Genomic DNA, 22,226 nt, shown 5'->3' with positions numbered 1-22,226 from the left:
CTCACCATAGCACATACCTTCCCCAATGTCTATCACCCAGCCACCCCCTCCCTCCCACCTCCCCACCACTCCAGCAGCCCTCAGTTTGTTTCCTGAGATTAAGAATTCCTCATATCAGTGATGTCATAAAATACTTTCAAATTACTCACAACTAAGGAAAATTAATGGTTGCAGAAGACACTAGGCAGCAAATAACAAAGTTTGAGAAACACAAGTTTGAAGAGCCTGTATTAGGTCATATAATCAGTTTGTAGTTAATTCCCCTTCACTGTAAGCTTGCGCTGTGTTCTACAATTTCTTAACCATGAATATTTATTGAATGCTGCCCTGACTGTGTTCACGGGGGTTGGGTAGGCCTAATAAGAGCCCTTCTCATTAAGGGTTTTAATGAGAAGGATGGTGGGTTGAAATAGCATCATAAGAAGTAGAATAAAAATCATAGTCAAGAAGACAAAAAGAACAGTTAAGCAAGAGCCTTGAGTCAAGTAGAAAATAATGAGGTCAAAAGAGAAGTTAAGTACACCAAGAAATGGATCAAGGGGAGCAAATCAAGAAGGAGGCTATGAATGACAGGTTCCTATATTGACTACGTAGTGGGGAACAAGTACTAGGGCAATGCTTATCATGAACATATGATAATGCTAGGTGCCAAAACCTATGTAAGCCAAAAAGGCAAGATGTTTATCCCTTAAATCTAACAATTTTAAATGAGACAGTAAAGACAAACATAAATATTTTTATCTTTTCTCTGTTTTAGAATCCAATATTAAAATAGCTAATACCTACTGAACCAGTACCAGGCATCAGGCTCTTTTCTAAACACTTCACAAGCATCAACTCAGTTAATCCTTAACAAAAGTGGATATAATTAATTATTTCATTTTACTGATATAGAAATAAGCTTAAAGAAGTCAAATAAGTTGCCCAAGATTATATATCTAATAAGTAAAAGAGCCAAGATTCAAGCTCAGGTAATCTAGTTCACCAAACCATCATGCAATTAAAAAGTGGAATAAGGAGTAAGAAAAAAAAAATGAGGTCACAGGGATTGGTGGCTGAAATATCCAGGACAAGATTGGTATATTTGTCAGAGACTTTCAGTGCAAGGGAAGGGACACCAACTAAAAATATTTTAAGTACAAAAAGGATGAATTAATCCATGAAACTGATTAATTCAGAGGTTACTAGATTCAGACACAATTGGATCAAGTAATGCAAATTATGTCATTAGCTCTGTCTCTCTCTCACCTGCCCCATCTCTCAAGTTTGATTTTCTCTGTGTATTATTCTAATTCTATCATATTACAAATTCACCCATGGATTTCCTCAATGCATCCAAGGAAGTTGACCCATCAAAAAGCCCATATCAAAAATCCATAGAAAAGAGAATGTCTCTCTCCAATATCCATATGTACTTCCCAGGGAAGGATTATGATCAACTCTGTGTATCCCCCAAATTATTCTGACCCCAAAAAAATGGAGACTTAAGCTGGCCAGGCCTCAGTGACAATGGACATCCAGATGTGGGGTTTTTTTATACAATGGGAGGGGAGCAGAGGGATAAGAGAAAAGGTGATATGTTAGCTAGAAACAATAGCTAGTAATAAAGTCCATTACCAATGGCATATGGAATTTGCTTGTCCTGAGTCATGGGACAATATGGTAGACCTAGTAGTTTTGCTGAGCTGAGACAGGCAAATGACTTTCAAACTAGCCTTAATAACAATCATAGTGATTTCAAGAGTAAGCAATTGTGCACCACTTTACAGTTGAAAAGCATTTTCCACACATTACTTCCTTTGAAAAAAAATGATTCACTTCCCTCTCACTTTTGCCAGAAGATGGGTTCTCGTTTGCTGTCATCTCTTCAGAGACTTACTCTAAGAAATATTGATCAAAATGTCTAATGTTTCACTTCTCCAAAACGAGCTTTATAGGATATGGATGATATAAACACTCCAGAAGCTATACCATTTAGCCTTGATCTCAGCAACTGCCCTTTAACACAATACTCTGGAACCTCCCACATCTGAAGCTACTCACACTGGGCCAGTAGTCAACATTTAAGAATCTACTGGGCAATGCCCTACTGATAAAGCTAAAGTAAACATTTTTAATGTTTGAAATAGGACCCATTAGTCTCAGCATATAAACTCGTGCACACCATAAATTTAAGGCTAAGACTATAAAAAGAGTGCTGATGTCAAAATTATTTTAAATCTATAATGTTTACATGAAGCATCTCAACATGGAAAATTAAAATAAACTACAGGCATAGATACCAGCAAAATGTTCAGCATGTTTTGGGTAGTTAACACAGATTAACAACATGAGTAAAAGGACACAGTAGCCTGATGAGGACATCAGTGTGGGCGATGGCTGCTGCTTCCCTGGTGTCCACACTGGCCACCCGGGTACTCTGGCCCACACAGAGCTGCCACCTCTGCCATCAGCTCTTCCACTTCTTGGTAGCTGGAACTTAAGCTGTTGTCACTTCTGGAAGGAAACGCCCAGCAGATCAAGCAGGAAGTGCAGCAGGAGGTGGAAGAATGGGTGGCACTGGGTGACAAGCGGCCACACCTGAGCATGGTTCTGGTTGGTGAGAATCCTGCAAGTCACTCCTACATCCTCAACAAAATCAAGGCAGCTGCAGAAGTGGGAATCAACAGTGAGACAATTGTGAAACCAGCTTTAATTTCCAAGGAAGAACTGTTGAATTTAATCAATAATCTAAATAATGATGATAACACAGATGGCCTCCTTGTTCAGCTGCCTCTTCCAGGGCTCATTGAGGAGAGAAAGATCTGCAATGTTGTTTCTCCAGACAAGGATGTTGATGGCTTTTGTGTAATTAATGTAGGACAAACATGTTTAGATCAGTATTCCATGTTATCAGCTACTCATGGGGTGTATAGGAAATAATCAGAAGAATTAGCATTCCAACCCTAGGGAAGGAATGTGAAATGTGGCTGGAAGGTCAAAAAATGCTGGAATGCCCATTGCAAAGCTACTACACACAGATGGGGCACATGAATGTCCTGGAGGTGATGCCACTGTTATAATACTCCCAAAGAGCAACTGAAGAAACCTACAGTTCTTGCAGGCATTGTGGTCTCTGCTGCAGACAGTCCAAATCTGATAACAGCAGATATGATCAAGGAGGGAGCAGCAGTCATCCATTTGGGAATAAATAGGGTTCAAGATCCCATAACTGCTAAACCCAAGTTGGTTGGAGATGTGGGTTTTGAAAGAGTCAGAAAGAAAGCTGGTTACATCACTCCAGTCCCTCGGGGGTGTTGGTCCCATGGCAGTGGCGATGCTCACGAAGAATAATTATTGCTGCAAAAAAAGCACTGAGGCTTGAAGAGTGGGAAGTATTGAAGCCTAAGGAGCGTGGAGTAGCAACAAATTAACTGTCGTGCCTTCTGTGATGAAGAACACTCCAAGCCAGTTCAAGAGGCAAAAGAGGCCAACAGAAATGCAATGTTTTTTTATGTATTTTACTGAAATGGTTTAGAATGATGCTTTGTATTTACTGAAAGCTTAAATGGGTGGGTGTTTGTGCACATAGCTCTGCAGTACCTCACCACGGAGCATGCCAGTATCATGCTGGGTGGTATGATCCAGCCAAGAGAAAAGCCATTACCCTACTGATTAACATGGAGGACACTGTCTTGTTGAAAATAGATACTTACCTTTGTCAAGCCACTTCAGTTAAAATCTGCCTTTTCTAGGATCGCATTTCCCAAGTGCTATTCCAATAAAAGTTGATACTCAATTTAGGTTCCAAACCTTTCAAGTTCAACTGGTCAAACCAAAGGAAAAATGTAGCTAGAGAAAATTAGGGAAAAGGTAAAAAGGAAGAGATGGAAATTGAGTAGAAAAAAATTACTCTAATTTTTACATATTGTATGTAAAAACTACATGTTAATGGTGTCCTGAGCTGTTATGCCATGGCTTAGTCATTGGGAAAATGTTCAGGGTTGTTCCACATACTGTTAGCCTCATTTCAGTTACATTCACGAGGTTTCCCAAATTTTCTTCTAGGACTGAAAGGCTTATTTTATAGATTATTTGTGTGTATTATCATATCTGGCTTTTCCTACACCCTTAAACTTAATCATTACATCTTTGTACTGACAGGGATGACTGTATAGTCTCCTCAGTATATCCTGAAACCTATTTTTGATAAACAAAACTTGGGCTGGATAATCATTAGGGCAGCTTGTATAAGTATGTAACTTACTTTTCCACCAAAGACTTGTCAGTAGCCATCTGCTTTTCTCTGATGTACCTGTTGACTTTCCCCATGGGCTTTTGAGAACTTGAGTTAATATTGAATTTAATCAGACTTTCTGATTAAAAGGTTTTTTGTGTGTTTGTTTCACAGTTGTTTTTTTTTTTAAATAAAACACCTCTGACTGGTATGGGGGGAAATAAAAGATATATTTAGTTAGTTTAGGAGCAAATATTTTTTGAGTGCCTGCCATGAACCAGACACTGTGCTTGAAACTGGGCATAAAAATATAAATAATATCTCTGTACTTGAGGCACTTAATATTTAGGGGAGAACAATGCAAACACACAGTGGCAATTTAATAGGGTATTTGCTGAGCAAGACGAATACTTAGGGTACTAAGGAAGACTGAGGGTATTAAGAGAGTACAGAGAAAGGGGAAAACTGACCCAGTTTGGAGATTAGGTATAGGCTTCCTAGAAATTATAATGCCTGAGTTAGGTTCTAAAAAAAGGGTAAGAATATCCATGTGAAGGAAAGTAAGAGGAAGATTCAAGGCAAAAGGAAAAAAAGTGAACAAATGTGTAGAAATGTGGAACAGCATGAGGTATGCTAAGACAAACACATAGTTCCAATCTAAGTGTAAATTATAAGGCATGAAGTTGGAGGAGATGAAGCTGAAGAAGCAGTGTTATGGACTAAATGTTTGGGTCCCCCCAGATTCATATGTTGAAGCTCTAACCTCAAATGTGATATTAGAGGCCTTTCAGTGGTAATTAGGTTTAGATGAGGTCATGAAGGTAGAACCTTGCTGATGGGATTAGTGCCTCCATAAGAAGAGGAAAAGACACCAGAGCTTCCTCTATCCACCATGTGAGGACACAGCAAGAAGGTGGCCATCTGCAGGATAGGAAGAGGACCCTCACAGGAAACCCAAATCTGCTGGCACCCTGATCTTGGAACTCCCAGCCCCCAGAACTGTGAGAAATAAATGTCAATTGTTTAAGCCACCCAATCCATGGTATTCTGCTACAGTAGCCCAAGCCAACTAAGACAGGTAGGTAAGAATAAGTTCATGAAAGGCTCCAAATACCTTATGGAGTAGCTTCCACTTTACTTTGTAAGGAATGGGAAGTCACTGAAGGGTTGTAAGCAGAAGCCAAAGTCAGAGTTATATTTAGATGAGTAACTGGCAACTTTGCCGAGCATGATCACAAATCATATAGCAGAGTCTCCCATGAAGTGACTATTGTAGTTAGTAAAGGACAGAGGGGTTTACAGCTTGTAGTGGTATAAACAAAAAGAGATAAAAATTCAACAAATTTGTAGGAAGAGATAAAAATAACCAGATTGTGGTAATTATTGTGTGTGCAGTGAATGGGCTAGTGAAGAATCAAGATTCATACTTGAGTATTACACCTAGAGAAATGGGTAGATGGCAGGAAAAATAAAGGATATCAGGAATATAGGAAGAGGAACAGGATGGGGCACAAACAGGAGAGGAAGAAGACACGTCTTTGACATGTGATGCTTAACCTGCCAAAGAATATCCATGTATATCAAGCAAAAAGTTGTATTTGAGCCTCATTCTTAGTGGAGAGGCAGAAATACAAATTTATATAACATGAGAGACAAAGAGATTCCTTAAGCTTCTAGAGAATAAAGAAAACCTATGTGAATAATCAGAAATCATAATAGCTTTAGACCTCTTAAAAACAAGAATGAAATTCCAAAGACAATGAACCTGAAGGTTGTGGTCCCACACAAGTCTCATAATGCAGTACCTGTAATTAAGTCTAGAGGGAAAGGCAGGTCTTAATAATTGTGGGGGAACGCCTGGGTGGCTCAGTCAGTTAAGCGGCTGCCTTCAGCTCAGGTCATGATCCTGGGGTCCTGGGATCGAGTCCCACATGGGCCTCCCTGCTCCATGGGGAGCCTGCCTCTCCCTCTGCCTGCTCCCCCTGCTCATGCTCTCTCTCTCTGTCAAATAAATAAATAAATAAATAAAATCTTTAAAAAAAAGAAAATAATTGTGGGTGTTGCTTTTGTCATATGGACTAAAATGGAATCTAATACATACAAATCCAATCAAGTGTGAGAGCTGAATTGGCAAGAAAGCCACACCCTAGACCAAAAAGAAATGGGACTGCTGAAGAGGTAAAACACCCCAGGGCTCTTAACTTGCTAAAGGCAGGAAACAAGCTTTGAAAGCTGCTCAGGCACCAAAAATGGCGTATTCCAATGCTCTCTCTTTAGAAATAGCCAAGGACAGAGATGGGAAAGGAAGAATGACTCAGAAGGTGGAGAAAATCTTATAGAAATAGAGTAAAAAAATTTAAAAAAAAACAAGGGGGAGAAAATATTGGGAAATTAGAGAACAAGTATACTGTAATAGGAGTTCCAAAGAAGGAAATTAGAAAAAACTGGAGAGGAGGAAATCACTGAATAAATAAGAACATTTCTCAGAACTCAAGGACATAAGTCTGCAGACTAAAAGGGCCCACCATATACACAAATAGACTCGTATTGAGGCATATCATCATACATTTTCAGAATATGGGAGGAAAGAGAAGATTCTACAAGCTTTCTGAGAAGGAAAAAACAGTCTATATGAAAGAACAGAAATCAGAATGCCTTCAGACCTCCCACAGCAACATTGGAAATGAGACAAGTGGGAAAATGTCTGCAAGATTATGAAAAAAAAAATATTTCCAATCTATAGTACAATATTCAGGCAAACTATTGATCAAATGGGAATATGGGGCGCTGAGGTGGCACAGTCTATTGAGCGTCCAACTCTTGGTTTCTGCTCAGACCGTGATCTCAGGGTCATGGGATTGAGACCCGACTCAGGCTCCATGCTCAGCATGGGGTCTGCTTGAGATTTTCCCTCTCTCTCTCTCTCTCAAATAAATAAATCTTTTTTAAAATGTGAGTAGAATAAGATTATTTTTAGATATTCAAAGTCTGAACAATATTTACTTCCCAGGCACAATTTCTCAGGAAGCTACTAGAGGACGCCCTACCAAATACACAGAGTAATCCAAGGAAAAGGAAGTTATGGAATATAAGAAATAGAACACTCAACACATGAGAGAGCCAAAGGGAATCCCAGGATAATGATGAAGACCCCAGGAAGACAGCAGTATAGCAGCTGTATAGAGGGCGCTAGTCCAGGTCTGAGTAGTATGCTCCACAGTTAAACTTGCTGAGTAAGTTATGATATCATTACCAAGATGGTTGAATGGACCACATGCTGAGGACACTCATTACAGCCTCAAAGAAGTTCTGCTTTTACAAACTTCTGAGAACTGGAGGCTGGCTAATGTGAATTTGAAATCCAAAATATAGAGCAGGACTATATTCCTATTAAAAACCAGCAGTTGGCTCAGGACAACTATACCCATAACCCATTGTGATGAGACCTACATCTTCCAAGACTAATTCATGATCTTGCCCCCTTACCTTTCCAGGGAATGCCTAAATTCTCAGAGACGCAGAAGCCAGATTATGACCTGGAAATTCTATTTATAGGTTTTCTTCTGAAACCTTGCATCTATCAATGGTAGTACTATCCTCTCTGTCATAGCTAGGTTTGTACTCACTACTGTCTCTTTATACTATCACCCTTCACATTCTTTTTACGTGAAAATAATCACTGATAAAAATAATAAAATATTAAACTGAGAATAAAAGAGAAAAGGAAAACATCTGTAGGGATATAGATCAATCTTATCACAGTGGTATATTTTTCAGAGTCCATCAGCAAAACAGAAAACTAATTTATTACATTGCAAACACAGAAGCTATTTAACACAGGAGTTAGAAGGCTAAGAGAATGCAGAGGAAATACTAAAGGAAACCAAAAGTAATAACTGCAAGAAAGAGCTACCATATCCTTGGTCTGGGCAACAAAAGGGAGATGGGGTTACAAGAATCCAGATACATAAAGGAGGGGCCTGGAGGAGTGAGTTCAGACCTTTGTAGGGAATCCCACCTGTTTCATCTGTACTTCTGAGGAGTCCCTGAGGCTGGTTCTGGAACTGCCAAAAGAACATGGAGATTGGGGCAAATTACCAGTGCTGGGACTAATACTGAATGGAATGGGAAAAAAACTGAGAAGTGCCTTTTCCCTCTTCCCACCCCCTATTGATAAAAACCTTCCAGGAAGCCATCTGGTAAAGAAGTCTGGGAAATGTCACTGGCAGAGGCACAGCCCCAGCTGCCCCAGCCGCAGCATCACAGAGTAAAAGGAAGGCAAACTTGTTGCTGAGGACTCCAGATAATAACTAGTTCAGCTGGCTACATCTGGAGATGAAACTAAAGATGCGGAATGGTTTTGCTTTTTCTCTGTCATTTGAATCTTTCTACAAGAATATATCTATATTTTACTTGAAATTTTAAAATGAAAAATCTTTAAGGGAAGCTTTAAGTTGATTATCAAATTAAGTATATTTATATTTGTCCAATACATTCATGAAAGGAATAAAATTGTTTCATAAGAAAGATAAAATTTTCTTTCACATTATGCAATACCTAGTACAGTTTTGTATGGCATGAAGAAATTTCTAAATAATTTAAAACAGATTTTTTTTTACATTCAAATATATTTTATGGTGAATAACTAAAAATAGAAAATGCAAAGTTCCCATACTTTGTCAAAGGACTGAAAATGTGCTATATATTGGTCATGAGGAGATAAGGTCAAGACACTGAGCCAAAAAGCCCTGGCCTTGGACTCCTGCTCTACCATTTACTATTTGAGCAAATTGCTTCATCTTTCAAAGACTCAGTTTCCTCAATCTATAAAATGAGGAAAAGATTCCCAGATGAAAATATGGCAGCATCTTAAGTGAGAATAGATTAAATGGTTGTCATAATGAGAGCACAAAATAACAGGATTTTAGAAATCATTGATTGAAAAAGATTGAAAATTATTCAAACAGATAAATTTTTCACCTAAGATGTATATTCCTCTAGATCTGGGTGGATGTTACAGCTTTTCCTAAATTGAGAACACAACTAGAGGCAATAAAGGATTTGTTCATTAGAGATTTTACGCTGTTATTTGAATATGTCTAATTAATGGAGCCTTTGGCTCGGGTCATGATCCCGGAGTCCCACTTTGGGCTCCCTGCTCAGCAAAGGAGCCTGCTTCTCCCTCTGACCCTCCCCCCTCTCATGTACTCTCTCTCTCTCTCTCTCATCCTCGCTTTCTCAAATAAATAAATAAATCTTTAAAAAAAATAATTTATGGAAAGTATAATATGTTGGATGCTGTGCTAATCTCACCTAAGAAAAGCCTAACTGGTTGGCTCACACAGTTACAAACTCGAGACACCACCAACACACACACACAAGCAAAGTATGTTCTTGGCTTTGGGACTGCCATTGCTATTTGCAGAGACTAGTGATGTTTGCCTGATTCCAAGACAACACGAATTACTTCAGTCTTTGTTCAAATTTCATCTTGGATTGCTGTATATCAAGTTTTTTTGGTTTGCTGACATTGTTTTCCAGCCCTGCACAGTTCTCTCATGTCAGTTGAGGCTAGGTTTCCATTTGTCCTTACATTTTTCACTTCTTTGTAGCTACTCGCTGAATTCTCCAATGCTTCAACTAGTCAGTGTGTATATATGTAAATATCACTAGATGTGATAGTAAACCTAGGCACTGGTTTTTGTCATTCATCCATTCATTCTTAAATTCATACATTTATTATCTTCTAAATACTGAGCTCCATACTTGATGCTGTATATACATAAATAAATAAGGCAATATACTTGCCCTCAAAGACATCTAGAAAAGGAAAAGGACACAGAAACAGAAAATTAAAATACACTGAAAATGATTTTAAAACAAAGAGACTTCAGAGAGGTAAAAAGAACAGATAGATCCTGGAGGAGTTCAATTTTATATTTATAACTCCAGAAACTTTAGCAGTATGAATATTAGATGCTATCTACTGTAGGATCCAAAGAAATCCTGGAGTGCCTGGGTGGCACAGCTGGTTATGCATCTGACTCTTGGTTTCAGCTCAGGTTGTGATCTCAGGGTTGTGAGATGGAGCCCTGCGTCAGGCTCTGCACTCAGCACAGAATCTGCTTAAGACTCTCTCTGGCCCTTCCCCCTGCTCCCACTCTCTCTCTCTCTCAAATAAATAAAAATAAATCTTTAAATAAATACATAAATAAACACATAAATAAAAACATCTCTAGCTAATTTCATATTTTCCCTAAAAGACTCACCCAAACCCCACTGCCTTTTGTATATGGCTAGCGTTTATATGTACATGCGGGTGTCTGAGTTGTTGCTGTTGCATTACTAATACTGTTGTGTGTTGTTTTTGTTAATATTTTCCTTTTTGTTCTTTGCTACACAGATATGTGAATATGGTAACTGCTCTTTACCCTGTACTGCCAAAGAAGTCCTGGGTTATGTGAAAAGGTCCCCTTAAAAATCAGACCTAGGTCACCAACTGACAGTCAGCATCCTACTACTAACTCAGTGAAGAATACAATTCACAATACTTGTTTGAGATAAATAGTTTAAAAATAAACTGACACTAGTCAGAATGGCTAAAATTAACAACACAGGAAACAACAGATGTTGGCAAGGATGCAGAGAAAGGGGAACCCTCTTACAGTGTTGGTGGAAATGCAAGCTGGTGCAGCCACTCTGCAAAACAGTACAGAGGTTCCTCAAAAAGTTGAAAATAGAGCTACCCTACGACCCAGCAATTGCACTACTAGGTATTTATCCAAAGGATACAAACATAGTGATTTGAAGGGGCACATGCACCAAGATGTTTATAGCAGCAGTGTCCACAATAGCTAAAATATGGAAAGAGCCCAGAAGTCCATTGACAGATGAATAGATAAAGAAGATATGGAATATATAGACAATAGAATATTACTCAACCATCAAAAAGACTGAAATCTTGCCATTTGCAATGATGTGGATGGAACTAGAGGGTATTATGCTAAGTGAAATAAGTAAGTCAGAGAAAGACAAATAACATACAATTTCACTCATATTTAAGAAACAAAACAGATGAACATGGGGGAAGGGAAGGAAATACAAAATAAGATAAAAACAGAGAGGGAGGCAAACCATAATAGACTCTAAACTCTAGGAAGCAAACTGAGGGTTGCTGGAGGGGAAGTGGGTGGGAGGATGGGGTAATTGGGTGATGGGCATTAAGGAGGGCACTCAATGGAATAAGCAATGAGTGTTATACAAAACTGATAAATCATAAAATTATACCCCTGAAATTAATAATACACTACATGTTAACTAAATTCAATTTAAATAAAAAGTTTTTAAAAACTGATTTTGAAACATGGAGAGGTGTAATAACCTCGTTCAGGGTTTCTCAATCTAATCTAATCTCACTACTGAAATTTTGGGCCAGGTAATCCTTTGTTGCAGGAGACTTCCCTGTGCATTATAGAATGTTTAGCAGCATCTGTGGTTTCTACTGGATGCCAGTAAGACCTTACTATTAAGTCATGACTATCAAAAATGTCTCCATACATTGCCAAATATCTCTTTGGAGGCAAAATCACACACAATTGAGAACCACTGTCCTAGTCAAAGCACATACGTCAGTTTAGCTGACCATTTGAAAGCTGACTCTCAAAACAACTGTCTTGCAGATTACAGAGATATTTGAAGAGTTCTGGCACTATTTGCTGGGACTTTTCAATTCTTGATATGGTTCCCAATTGTGAATGGATCTGAGATGAGGATACATACAAATAACCGTAATTATAGATTAAAGCAATAAATTATTGAGTATCTGAAAGTTGGCAGGCAATGCAGCAGCTAATTTACATGAAAGTAGTGTGCACTGAGCAATTACTATGTGTCCAGTAAATAAATTATTACATTCATTATCTCATTTAATTTTCACAACAACCTTACAATATAGATGCTATCTTTATTCCAGTATTACAGATAAGGAAACTGAGGTTTAGAAAGGTTAAATTGGAACTTCTAATCAAAATGGTCAGCTAAACTGACATAGGAAACCAACACCTTCTATTACTACAAAAACATAGAAATGCTAGATTTAGAAAAATACATAGTTTTTAATTTAAAATTAATAGTAAAGATTCAAAGCAAGAAATGTTATTCTGCAGGTACCAGAAATGAGAGGGAATACACAGCTGTAATAGAATATTGAAATCAGATGGGTATAATGAAATCACTGGGGTCTGAGATACTAATACTCTGACAGAAAACTGATATTACAGTCTCCGAATAAATTCAGAAGTCAGGAAAATCCCCTTGGCAAAGTTCCACCTACTAACAATGTGGCATGATTATAAGCCATCTACCCTGAGCCTTGGCTGGAAAAAGTCTACCTCAAGAGATAAGATTTCCCAGCCTACATCTAGCAGAAGTATAATATTCCAATTCATTCATGATTTGCAGGGGGACACAGAGCTAAAAAGCTAACATAAAAGCATTTCCAAAATGAGTGAACATATAGGACTACATCAGAAGCAGCTATAAAATTATCAATAGGGTCATTTCTATGAATCAAAAAAAGTGAAACCTGAACAATAAATAGTTCCATCAAGAAAAGAAACATCAGTGTTAAATTAAATTTTAAGAGTGGCAATTTGAAATACTGAATTTTCTTCTTTAACTCTCCAAGTGACACATATATTAACCTCTATACAACTAGTATATTTATAGCAATCAATCAATAATTGTCTATTTACTCAATAAGCATTCTAGAGCATCTACTATATGCAACATGCTAGGCTGAGTAAGGCACAGTACTGGTCCTCATAGAACTTAGATTTCAATTACTTTCCTTTTTAAAAAAATGTATTTTTATTGTGGTAAAATACACATAAAATTTACCATTTTTACCATTTTTAAGTGTACAGCTCAGTGACGTCAAGTACATTCACACTGTTGTGCAACCATCACCACAATCTAACCCCAGAACTTTTTCATCATCCCACATTGAACTTCTGTACCTATTAAACAATAATTCCCCAGTGTCCCTTCTTCCCCTGTCCCAGGTAACCACTAGTCTACTTTCCATCTCTATGAATTTGACTAGTCTAGGTACCTTATATAAGTATAATAATACAATATCTGTTCTTTCACATCTGGCTTATTTCGCTTAGCATAATGTCTTCAATCTCTGTCCAAGTTGTGGCATGTGTCCGAATTTCCTTCCTTTTTAAGGCTAAAATAATGTTCTGTTGTATGTATATACTACATTTTGTTTATCCTCCATTACTTTAATTTTAAATAGCTAATCCCTCATTTTATTTCTTTCAAAGAGATACCATGAGGTTTTTAGAATTACTTTTTCAAGCTAGTGCCTGTAGCATCACAGTAGCTCCCCAGATGCCAGTTCCCTGCTTTTGCTGCCACCAAAGTATAAGGTGCCCTCTTTTATGGTTTTAGTTTTCGAAACAATTCCTGACCCTTCTGTATTTCTCTTTATAAGTCATCGGGACAGTTATACACACTTTCAGGTGTCTATTTTTAAAGTAGTATTTTCTAGTTTATGTATAGTCAGAAACATTTCAAATTAAGCAATTTCAGGTACGTAGAGAATTCAGTTTGGGGATCAGTCCTTATTGGTTTCTTCATTTGGGTAGTATTGCTAGTCTACCCGGGACTATACTGCCACAGTTCATTTTGCTCCAGGACCAACGTGCCTAGCTCTCCAATATGTTTAGATACCCTTCTCAGTTTCTGAATGTCACTCATTCTCTTGTGTTTTATTACATTCATTCTTTTTCATCTTCAAAAAAAAAAAAAATGAGCTGACCAGAACTATAAAGCATTTAAGAAAACATATTGCCTTGAGTAGTCAGCAGAGGCTGAAGAATCATCAGTAACAAAGCAATCAAGAAAGACTTCAAAATAATATAATTGTCATTTTATAATATCCAATGAGGGAGAAAAAGAAACAAAGCCCTAAAGAAAGAATATTATTAAAGGTGGATGTGGGCGGGGGGGCACCTGGGTGGCTCAGTTAAGTGGCTGACTCAAGATTTTGGCTCAGGTCATGATCTCATGGGTTGTGGATCAAGCCTTGTGGTCGGCTCCATGCTCACCAGGAAGTCTGCTTGAGATTCTCTCTCTCCCTCTCCCTCTGCCCCTCCCCCCACCTCTCTCAAATAAATAAATAAATCTTTTAAAAAAGAGGGGGATGTGGAAAACAAATTCTTTAAATCTAAATTATAGTCACTGAAATTCAAAAAAAAAAAAATCAATAGCTAAGATAAACAGAGGATTCCCCTAAAAGAATCCCTGAATAGAAGAGAGCTCTGTAGGAATCATCCAGAACATAGTATAAGGGGATACAGAGAGAAAAATACGAGAGGTTAAAAGACATGGAAGATCAAAAAAGGAATTCCTATATTCATTTATTTAGTAGGCACACTAGAGAGGGAAAAATGAGAGAATAGAAGTAAATATTTAAAAAATATGTTGGCTGAGAAATTTTCAGACCTGAAAAAAATGTATGAAAAGACATGAGTCATCAGAGAAAGTGGCTAAATCTAACTCTTAACCACTATGCTATACACCACATCCTCATAAAAACTTGTAATATATAACTACCATTATTTATTGTCTACTGTTAGTAAGTCAGTTTATATCAGTGCTTCTCAACCAGGAACAATTTTGACCCCCAGAAGATATTGGCAATGTCTGGAGACAGTTTTTGGTTATCACAACTGGGAGGTGAGGGTGGTGGGGAGAAAGGTTTACCATCAGCATCTAATGGACAGATGGCACCAATACTGCTAAAAATCCTACCACACACAGGTCAGCCTTCACAATGAAGAATTATCTGGTCCAAAATGTCAACAGTGCTGAGGCTGATAAGACCCCCTTTATGTATATTGACAGTAATACTCACAATCCAACAGTAGATATTATTCCTGATGAAGAAACAGAAAAAATGGCTTAAGTCACTTGCCCAAGGCCATGCAGCTAATAGAGTGGAGCTGAGATCCAAATCCATATTGTTCTTACTCCAAAACCCATGGCCTTCAAACTGTATTTTTCGCAAGAGTCCAGATCAGCAGCGACTGCTACTATGAATGTGTGGAACAGCTGCGGCAGCACAGGATGCACGGGACACACGGGAGCTGCCCACTCTGGTCAAATGATGGTGCTCTAACATGCTAGCCTGCGGACTAGCCCACCACACTCATTTTTGTTTTGTTCTTTTTTTTAACATTTTTAAAATTTAAATGCAATTTATTAACATATAATGTATTATTGGTTTCAGAGGTACAGGCCTGTGATTCATCAGTCTTATATAATACCCAGTGCTCATTGTATCATAGACTCATTTTTCTTATCCCTCATCCAGCTCTAGCTTTGTGTGTATTCATATCCCATAATGGGAGAGGTGGAGGCAGCTTTGTGCTCCTTTAATAAATTACAGTTCCTATAATAAATATTCACTACCACTCTAATGCCCCCTGCTAACACACTTACTGCTTGCGGCCTAAAATTTGGAGTATACTGTGCTTTTAAGGACTCTATGGGCCACCTAGACTTAAATCCACTTCTCAAAGAGACTACATTGAAGAGTGAATATTTTGTACTCTCATTTTTACATCAAAAGGGCCCTCCAGATGGTCTACTTCTTGTTGGCTCAGCCCAAACACACATGCATAAATCAGCAGCAAATTTGGTAATAGGACACAACATTTGGAATCAAAATGATCCACTGACATGATCATGCTGTGTTTCCTAGCCATGCTTTGACCTCTCAAATCATAGTGAAACTCACTTCAAAATAAAAACATGTCTAAATATGCCATTCCAATTGTATACTAAAAATTAGATGCATGAACACTTTTCAATCAAACAAGTATTTTATTATTCTGTGTAGAAAGTGCATGTGCTATTGTCACTATGAGTAGCTCATGATTCTCACAAGAAATCTAAGTTCATCTTAATGTGAGTCTTATAAAATTGGAAATGTTCTTCTTAATTGATGAGGCTGCTGTAATCTTTTCAAAATCTTTTTCAAATGTAGTTTATCTTATTCCATAATTTTTCTTATTACTGTTTTTAGACATAAGTTTCCTTGGAAACAGGACTTTCAATGGACGTTAGCCACAAATAGGCTAAAAAATTGCCTTTATCCATTTATCATTTCATTGTAATTAAATCTATATGATGCGGTCTGTTCTCATGTATGGTGTCTTGTTTCCATGGTAACTGAGATTTTTTACTACCCATACTTTGAAATGCCTTCACGGTATTTCTTGATTAACTCATGAGCCCAAAATTGCATTTTGTAAACTTACATGTAGTGGAACTTATAAAGAAAAGCTGCAAAAAAATTATCTTGTTTTCTATTTCTTTGAAATTTGCTTTTGTTTTTATAATTCTTTTTCCTGATATGCTGCTCTCCTAGAGCAACATAATTTTGTGCCACTAAGAAAAGCAAAATCCATGGCTAAATTTAGCAAACCCAATCATTTTTGTGGTTGGATTGCCATCTACAGTTCTTAAGACCCAGTGGCTGAGTGAAAAGATCAACTATGACATTTCCACAAAATGAAGAAAGCAAAAAGGATTTGAGTAATAATCTTCATTCTTTCTTTGCTATTATTTTTAATAATTTATTGTTATGGCTAATCTACCAATAAAGGAAATATCACACCTGCAGTTTTTGCCATTAACAGAGACCTCTGTTTATTCCAAGATTTCAGGACAATTCAGAAGGGCTGTAGGTACTGATCATATCCCAAATACTGGAGTGAAACCTCGAACCTGTAAATCCCACTATTGTGTTAATGGCATTATAAAAATAACAAAGCTCTTACTCTTGCTAGAGTGTAATAACAAATAATAATGAACTATACCTAGAACCATGCAACTGTTCAATAAATATTTATCAGTCACCAACCATAGCCAATACTATCTTATTCCAGGCTCTGGCCACTCTTAAATCCTAATAGCATCCAATTTGACAAGCTCATGGTTCTAAAGATTCTCTTGGCCTGGGGTGCTGTAAGAGCTAAGCTCAAGTAATATCTACATGAAAAAGTTATTTCTGAAACCACGGACTGAAGTAATTCAAAACGAATGGTATGAAAAATGGATGGAGGAGAACCTGTTCAAGATTGAACTACCCTCTTAACTCCCATTTTATGAGTACTGTATTAGAACTCAAGCCATAGAAGGATCATGTGCATGTTTTGCATGCCTTCCCTTATTCTCTGAATATATGAATATAAGTACTATGTACTTCAGAGTCATTAATAAAATTAGAAATTCCCTAGGGCTCTGTGGATCTAGAATGTGAAGAACCAAACTACTTAAGGAAGACCTATTCTATGGGAGACACCCTTAATTTCCTTAAATCCCAGTTTCATAATAGTAAAAAAGGGATTACAGGCTTATAGTACTTACCTTACAAAGATGTCATAATAAATAATGAGATAAAAGAGGGAGATGTTTTTTAAAAACTCTAAAAGTATGATACAAATGTTCGGTATTAATATTGTCAAGGTTATTTGGTGGTATATAGGGGCAATCAGGGTTTAAATCTGCCAGAGATTTAATATGGGGAATCAGCAGATCTACACTGAGGACTGAGGAAAGTCAGAATTCAGCAGCAAATAAGCTTTGACTCTGGCCTCTATAAGCCCACAGCTGCTGCTACATCAATGTATATCATTCTTTGGTAGATCCCTAGGGAGATGCTTGAATCACTTCTACAAAGTGCCAATAATACAATACTGCTCTCTCACTTCACTGTTTCCCCTGTGTCTGAGTGAACCTTAAGTTTAACGTTGCTGACTGCAAACAAAATGAAGATCCAAAGGAAAACTTGGTAGAGTTGGATCCCTCTCCAGAGACTGAATAATCAAATAAACTGCATGAATGAGAAAAATCTCCCACTGATGGGCAAATGGAAAACTATGCTATCCTTTCATACATATAAGCAATATTTTAGGAATCCTAAAAAAGAAGAAAAGAAAGAAACAAAGAAAGAAACAAAGAAAGAAAGAAACAAGAAAGAAAGAAAGAAAGAAAGAAAGAAAGAAAGAAAGAAAGAAAGAAAGAAAGAAAGAAAGAAAGAAGAAAAGAAAAGAAAAAGAAAGAAAGAAAAAGTCTACTTCTCTGTTAAAAACCTAGTAAGGGACAACAAGAAAAGCTCAGCCCCAGAAACGCATTCTGTGAGAAATAATAAGCGAAACTCACAATGCTCCAAAACCATTTCCATCCTATCCTCCAGGGGAAATATCTGAAAGAGTACTGATAAAGCAAATCTGCAATGACAAAAAAAATAGAAAAAAAATAGATAATAAAAATTTTAAATGTTCAATTGTTTTCATTTAAAAAATAATTTGTTACTCTTCGCAGAGATAAGGATAGGCCTACAGACTGGAAGAGAGGATGAGGGATCCTTCCAAGGAGTGAGAAGTACTTTGTATTTTGATCACAGTGGGAGTGAGGTTGTAAAAATTCATCAAGCTATACATCTAAGATTACACTTTACCTAAGTTATATCTTAATTTTTCTAAAATGGAAAAAAATTATTTTTCCATTTGGAAACACAATACATAAAACTGATCATGTTGAGTCCATAGTTTACCTCAATGGTTTATCTGAAGAAGCACTGAAATGTCTTACATTTCCAAGGAAAAAAAAGTTCTGGAAATCTGCAACCTGATAACCTTTGATTTCTCACAACACAACTAAGGAAACTGTTCAATTTATTTGATCAAACCCATACACAGATGATACCACATAATTAGGCTGATGTGTTTATCTTTCACTATAACAATCAATTATTTGGCTTTTTTTCTTTTCCAGAAATCTTTTTTTAAATCAATATATATGATGGTCTATGTTTATGGTTAAAACCAGAAAGCAACAATAGAGCCCCAAAGACCTAGGCTTTGCAGTAATAAAAATGAAAGTTGGGGTAAGAGAAATGGACCTAAATAGAGAGGTTCGGTAATTGATAAACACAGGTGGAAAATAAAGCCAGGAAAAGGGGGGCAGAGAATTTCTAAAAAGGAAGCATGATTCTAAAGAAAGCCACTAAGTTTAAATTGATGTTGCTGGTATACCAACATGGGTTAAAAAAAAAAAAGTTTATGGTCTTTTCTGAGAATGACTTGACCCTAAAGTATTTTGTATTGGCATAAACTAGATTAATAATGTTAGGTCACTTTTAGTATCAATCATCCATGCCTTAGGTCTTAAAACAAAAAATGAAAAAACCCAGCAATGTGTACAAATGTAAGGTACTAGAGAGAATATGTGTAAAAGCAAGCAGATTCCCAGAAAATGTCAGCACCTTGTATGATGAGCTCTGGCAGCCATCTGAGTGTTGACAATATGCTAGAGAGGCTGGGAACATAAATCAATCTACATTTGTTCTCACAGGGACTAGGAGCTGGAATTACTGTTTCTGAAACTTGAGCCAATATTGTCACGGCAATACATATGATGGAAACTTCACCACTGTAGTTTGCTTCACCCATTGCATGAACCTCCTGGCAAACAGCGCCCTGGAATTTCATTAATTAGTGCTAACTATGATTGGCACTGCCAGAGAGAACAATAAAACAACCAAAGTGTTTTTACGAACATATGGGTGGCAGTGTCTCTAGCTGGGTAATACAAGATTGGTTTCCAACTTATTAAAGCTTATTTATACTGCATATAATCTACCTAATTTTGCCTTTTTAAGCTAATTTATTATATTTTTCCACTTCTGCAGATTAAATTATTGAAGTATAAGCCGTTGAACAAGTATAAATTATTATAATCTTCATCTCAGTGAAAAACATGAGAGTTCAGACTGGGAAGGACCTGTTGAAACAATCTAATTCAACACTATTTTATAAACGAAGAAACTCAGTCCCAAAATTAAGTGATTTTCCCAACCTCACAAAGTCAGTAGTAGAATTAAGGCTAAAACCCAGGTATTCTGAATCTAGGGTTTACCCCTCTGTATCAACATGATCTCTTAATTGATAATTGTTATCACTAGATTAACACTGAGTTGACATGTAACAGTTTTGGTTGACATTAACCTGCTTCCTCTATGCCTTTTAACTAAACAAATAACATAAAGTTTTCCGTTTTCATACAACATTCTTCCAAATAAGTTCCTAATACAAGTTCCTTCATAGGTTCAAGGAAAGCATCCATTAGACTCGCTCCACTCTACCATGTTTGTTTCATCTGGGATGACAATTTGGAATGTTTCTTTTTTTATTATTATGTTATGTTAATCACCATACATTACATCATTAGTTTTTGATGTAGTGTTCCATGACTCATTGTTTGTGTATAACACCCAGTGCTCCATTTAGTAAGTGCCCTCTTTAATACCCATCACCAGGCTAACCCATCCCCCCAACCCCTCCCCTCTAGAACCCTCAGTTTGTTTCTTAGAGTCCACAGTCTCTCATGGTTTGTCTCCCCCTCCGATTCCCCCCCCTCCGATTCCCCCCCCTTCATTCTTTCCTTCCTATTTAATTCATCTCTCAATTGGGGAAATCATTACCAGGGAGAAGATATATTTTTCCTCTCTTTGTACCAGTAAACAAAAAGGAGTTTAGTGAACCTTTCTGAACAGGATTCATAAAAGTTTCCTCCCAAACACTTACCTATCCTATTTGAGAACAATAAGGATAAATCATAAAATCCCAGACTTATAGAATCAGGAGTCTAGCAGAGGTCAGATGGAAATTTAAATCAAGCCTGCTCTTTTACATTTTGTTAAAAAGGAAAAAATAAATTAAAATTAGAATCACCAGAGCCTCTTTCCCCAGCAATTTCATGAATTTCTTCCCTTTAAATATTCCTTATTAGCTGCCACATCAGCTACATCTACCCTTCTTATTATTAAGAAAAATAAATCTCTTCACTTATTTAAGCCTCTGAAGGTCACAGCAGCAAATAATGTCTTCTGCTGAGTCTCCCCCCTCCTCTTCCCATCTTCTTTGGACATACAGACATGTGTCTTTGATACTGTGTTTGGATGGAGAGAAAACTGGTGGGAGGACATTTCAGTTGTTATTTTAATCTTGGAGGATACAAAAAAATAAAAAGTCCTATTTCTGAGTTACATTTGCCTAACAGACTTCTAGATTCCATTGCATGGAGGATGCCATGTAGCCAGGAGAATCTCCCAAGTTGATCTTGCTCTTCATTGAAACCAGGAATTTAAGGGCCTGTGTTGGCATTTATATGGGAATGCCAAACAAGTGGTAAAATAATAAATGTTCCAGCCATTCAGAGCAACACAGCTCCAAATAGGTAACATAGAATTAGACATTCAGTTCAAGCAACCATCAGGGAGTTACAAATTCAGAACACATTGTTTTTATTTCTCCCTAAAATTGCTTTTAATGAACACTTTGTCTTTATAACTTAAGACCACATTAAAAGATCCTATAGGAACAGCACCACAATATAGTCACTGTGGACATATCCTCGAAGTAGCTGTCTGCTTTCTCACACAGTATCCTTTTATGAAGCTTGATCAAACACATTTCTCTAGGTCTCAGCTCAGGAAAATCAGTTGCCCAGAAGTAACAGGTTTTATTTTTCTCATGGGCACCATAAAGCTACAAAGAGGTAAATGGTTAAGAGAAGTTTGTATGTTTATTTGTTTAAGGTAGGATGGACTTGATTAAGGTCACACATAAAGAAAAAAGTTGGATATAGGAAAAAAAAAAAGGGAGACGGGACAAATAATCTATGTGGGGGGTGGAACTGAAGTTGTTTATCTACTTTCTCAAACCAGCCTTTCCACCTCTTGAGACACAATGTAGCATAGAGTTTAAACCTTGGACGTTGGAGCCAGACCATCTAATCAGACCAGCTCTATCACTTATTAGATCAATGACCTTAGCCATGTTAATGAGCCTCAGGTTCCTCATCTGTAAAATGGAAGAAACAGTAACCTACTTTACAGGATTGTTGCTCAAATAAGTCAATACATATACAC

The 22,226-nt window shown here is 37.2% G+C and overlaps 1 pseudogene; it reads left to right on the top strand.

Moving 5' to 3' along the window:
- The first annotated feature begins 2,375 nt into the window (after positions 1 to 2,375).
- On the top strand, positions 2,376 to 3,413 carry LOC113925038 (annotated as a pseudogene).
- Positions 3,414 to 22,226: the final 18,813 nt, after the last annotated feature.

Source organism: Zalophus californianus, chromosome 2 (assembly GCF_009762305.2).
Source record: "Zalophus californianus isolate mZalCal1 chromosome 2, mZalCal1.pri.v2, whole genome shotgun sequence".
Classification (NCBI taxonomy): Eukaryota; Metazoa; Chordata; class Mammalia; order Carnivora; family Otariidae; genus Zalophus; species Zalophus californianus.
The sequence above is the reverse complement of the archived record's forward strand: the minus strand, read 5'-3'. Positions and strand labels throughout refer to the sequence as shown.